Source organism: Limulus polyphemus, unplaced genomic scaffold, assembly GCF_000517525.1.
Source record: "Limulus polyphemus unplaced genomic scaffold, Limulus_polyphemus-2.1.2 Scaffold1223, whole genome shotgun sequence".
Classification (NCBI taxonomy): Eukaryota; Metazoa; Arthropoda; class Merostomata; order Xiphosura; family Limulidae; genus Limulus; species Limulus polyphemus.
Genome location: NW_013666833.1, coordinates 13,627 through 18,332, shown reverse-complemented (window position 1 = coordinate 18,332; position 4,706 = coordinate 13,627). Strand labels below are relative to the sequence as shown.

The window sequence follows — 4,706 nt, the reverse complement described above, 5'->3', positions numbered from 1 at the left end:
AAGGCAGCTAGTCATCACCACCCACCGCCAACCTATGGGCTACTCTTTTACCAACAAATAGTGGGATTGACCGCACATTATAACGCCCTCACGGCTGAAAGGGCGAGCATGTTTAGTGTGACGGGGATTCCAACCTGCGACCCGCAGATTGCGAGTCGAGTGCCCTAACCACCTGGCCATGCCGGGCCTGTCAAATTAATAATGCACCGAGGGCCGATACAGAAAAAGTCACTTAAACTGGCTGATAAGATGAGCAACAAAAAGGAAACTTTGCGCACCATCTTCACCTACGGATAAATTTATATAATTTATATTTAATTGTATTCAAGTATCGTTATGTTAAATTCAATATAAAACTGTAGACGATTAATAAACTGTTAAGCTTTTTTTTTATTATAGAAATTATATTCACTTAAAACCAGAGCTTGAGTTGAGGAGGAGCGAACCGAAAGAGCCGATCCTGTCGTAAGAAATTTTTTATAAAAGCGTTCCTGTTGTAGAATGTCCAAGAATATACGTAAATTTAAAGATAAGTTATCAAATCTTACCAATTTCATATCGTTTATGCAGGCCTACTTCGCGACATGTCATTCTTCTACATTTGAGTTATTTTTCTGTGCCAACATACATTGTGACGTCATCAAATAATCCAAATAATGTACTCTGGCGGCCTTCGGAGCTGTGAAAATGAACTCCACTTGATAATTCTACACAACTCAAGCTCTGCTTAAAACCCTAATTATGAAAATTTTCAGTATATTAAATGAAAACAAAGGGACTTACTCCGGGTTCGGGACACTGGTTGATACTCCCGGCTATGTAATCCATATTTCTCGTGATCACACTGCCGTTGTAACACAAGTGGATGTTTTCTGTGAAACGCTGCTCAATCTCAGCTAACGAGAACACACACAGCGCGGACCTCCGAGAAGCTTTCGAAGTGTGATCCTTACTAATTGCAAAAGTTCCGACAAGAACATCGGATCCAGACCGAATTCGTAAAGTTGATGCTAGATCGAGACCTGCTGGACCCACTGAAGCATCTTGAAGCAAGTTGAAGTCTGTTCCATCTGGGCCTATACATTGTAACGTTATTTCCGTGTAAGTGTTATATCCGGCGTCTGAAGCACACACTCTGGACAACCTGGTTATGTAACCCCATTCCTCCAGTGCCCTCAGATGGGACTTTCTCTGCACAGTGGCAAAATAAATGAAGTCTCCAGAATGGAAGCCGTAGATGTAATTAACCAAGTAGTAGTCTCGCAGGTGAAAACTAATATCCATTCTGGCTATTGTGGAAAAAGACTTTTCGATGATTCCAAAGAGGCGGCCATTGTCCTCCTCAAGGCTCCTACTAGTGATGGCAGGGACCATGTCTCGGTAGGGACCTAGGCGGCTGTTAGTTGTCGCCACATACAGAACCCTGGAGGGGTAACCAAAATATCGAGCAGGTCCGATAAATGCGTAGGTAGAAGAATTCTCGTCATTGGCTGCTACTGGAACAGGGACCAGCTCCTCAGTACTAGTAATGTTTCCAAGCTGATGACGACGACAAGCTCCTTGGTGCACACTGCCACACACAATTAATTTGTTAGTCTGAGTGTCGATTACTAAAACTTTATTAACGTTATTAGTTTCCATCTTCTTTTGGTCGAGACAGTCGGTAGGAGAACACAAGATACTGTCCTCCACAGGTCCTGTTCTGACATCCATCTCCAGCTTCAATGAACTGTCGAACTGGTAAAGCCAGTTAGTAGCACCGACATATACCCGTCCCGAGTCCCGGTCTATCACCACGTGTGTAAAGTTTATGCTCTCATTGAATGTCGTGTAAGAAACAACAATCGGAGGATCGTGGTTCGCAAACACATAACATGATAAAGTCACCCATGTCAAAGCTAGACTTTGGCAGAAACAAATCCAGACGTGGCACTTAGTTTTGCACACACGTCGGTCATCCCAGCTTGTTCCAAGACGCATCCTAGATCCTTTTTTCTGAACGAATCATTTTATAGTGGAATTACACCTGTGTCCCTAAGCGACAGCTTCACATTATGTTTTGATAGGTTACTGGTAGCTGATCTACTCAACATGTTTTCTTCTACCCATTATCTGCAATATAGACAAGAATACATTGTTGAAATTTCTATACTTTCTACACACACATAAACAAAACATTTTCAAATTGATAAGTATAAAATTCATAACATATTTACCAAATATATGTAATATGACTGACAATAGAGATATTCCCTAGTAATTTGTTCAGCTGAACGACACCTTATACACACAATGAGCTAGACGAGCAGCGCAGAGACCCCTGTGGTTTAGGCATATCTCTAATTTTGAACTGCAATCCAAATAAAAGGTAAAGTCGGCAGCACTCGCTGTCTGAAGTGGATACTCTTAACCGAATATCAGGATTGACTGTCACTAATATAACGCGTCAACAGCTTACCACAAAACCACATTCAGGCTATACCGTAATAAACGATCGTGCAGAGATATTTGTTTTTAACCAAAGGAAAACATAATCACATCGTTTGTTAAAGAGCAAGGTTTTGCTTATTGATTTCAAATACAACAGGAAATAATTGTATTAACCTAGTTCTCTCTGATGTTATAATTAAATAACTAGAGCTTATTTTTAGCTTTTTTGAATAATGATTTTTTTTCAGTTCTGCGTATTGGTTTTTTATTGAGTTACATTTTGTATTTATGGCACAACTGCTGAGGCAGGCTATCTACTGCCGTCTCTAATTTTGAGCTACTGAGCGGATGAAAGGCAGCCAGTTAGTATCACCCCACCACTGAGAGCATTAACTTTTGCTCTTTTAACGCACCCACAGCTTAAGGTGCGGAGAATGTTTCGTTGTGTCACGCGAATTTGAACCCATCTCAACAGATCTAAAATGCAGGGTTCTACAACAGGACCGCGCTCCTGCATGTCGATATGATCTACATCGGGACTGTCCAACTTTGTACTAGTGCTACGTCACATATAGTATTTTGAGTGTAATCTCGTGGACCGGACATTAGATCAATTAAAGAATACTGTATCATGGCTTCATTCAAGTTTACTGGTATTAATCGCCAGAGTAACAACCAACAAACATCATTAAACAACTAAGCCTCAAAGGCAAAAAGACTAAAACTACCTTCTATCTTCAGCCTAAGTTTTTATTTTTAAACTTTTCCTGGTGACCAGCGAGTAGGTGGGAAGTGCCTCTTGTTGTTTTGTTCCATAATTTGGAAGTGTAAGATTTGAGGGAATGCATCTAGTAGACATCACCCACCGTCAACTTGTGGGTTACTCTACAGTAAAGGGGTCGAAAACATTGGAGCCTCAGATACACAGACTGGCACGCTAGCCACCGAGCAGCGCTTGGTCCGAGATGATGTGAAGCTGAAACATGTAACATTTTCAGTGTTGCTTTGGTTGTTTTTTTAACAACGGGACTTTTTAACAGCGATTAATGACACGAGGGTAATAGTTATATTTTTGTTTAATATCTTGAAGTGTTTGCCCACATTCGACCTATGATGAAAACAAAAATATAACTATTACTCTCGTGTCATTAATCGCTGTTAAAAAGTCAACAGTACTAAATTACTTTCGATCTATCCGGATTTTTGTTGTTATTCAATCTGGTACGCTCATTGCTTCTTCTTTTCTGAAGGACAGCAACACAGCGAAATATTAAAATTTCCAGCCACCATAGATCGACAGATGCATTAACTTTGAACTCCCTTGATTTGTTTCTTTACCTATGTATAAATCTAGCTTTAAGATGTAATGCCTTACATTCTGCCCCCAGATCTTTCAAAAGTTAAAAACTACAAGTAAAATGCTATATTAGCTGTAGACTGAAGATCACAGAACCGGCAGTCGAATTTTCTTAATTAATACAAATACGGAGAGACGGTTCGATGCAACAACAACAACGACAGTCCGGAGTAAATTAACAAACAACTCTATGTAATCGCAATAATATCAATTGTACAAAAACATTACATGTTGCTACAGCACTTTGGTCTTCTTCAAATCATTCTTTGTCAATTAATTCACTACTATGTTAGCATAACGTGCTTCCTTATACAACAATTATAAAATGTAAACTACGGTCGTCGGGAAAAAAAATGGAGTCCTCGAAATTACCGACGGCCTTCGGAAAAGGCGCGAAATGTATGATAAACATCAAGTATGACGTCACAAACAAAAATGTTGTCATAAAAAATCATCTTAATCATTTAATTTATTTGTGTGAATAACTGATATTAAGATTTTATAGATAACTAAAACTGACGATAAATAACAGTGGCGTAGGCAGGCCCATCCCCCCAATTTTCAATCCGCCCCTGTAAAAAATGCATTTAGACTAGGAACAATTACTCTCGGAAAAAGCAGGAGAATGCATAAAATTTAATCTAGAACTCAAGAGCTTCCAGGTCCCTAAGACGAGCCCTGGACCCCGGTCGTATTGAGTGCACCTATGGCGCACATTCCTTAGCTTCGCTCGGTCAAATATACCGTACACCCCCCACTTTTAATTTATCTCCTACACCTCTGAATAACTAGAATCTCCAATGATACAAATCCTTGCTCGGTTAGGGGTCTGCTCTACGAGAGGCAGACGACCCTGGAAGCCTAACATTTAATTTTGCCACCTACATGTACCGTATTTTTCGGTGCATAAGACGCACTT

The 4,706-nt window shown here is 40.0% G+C and overlaps 1 pseudogene; it reads right to left on the bottom strand.

Moving 5' to 3' along the window:
• Positions 1–4,706, bottom strand: part of LOC106462677 — a 63,676-nt pseudogene that overhangs the window by 52,253 nt on the left and 6,717 nt on the right.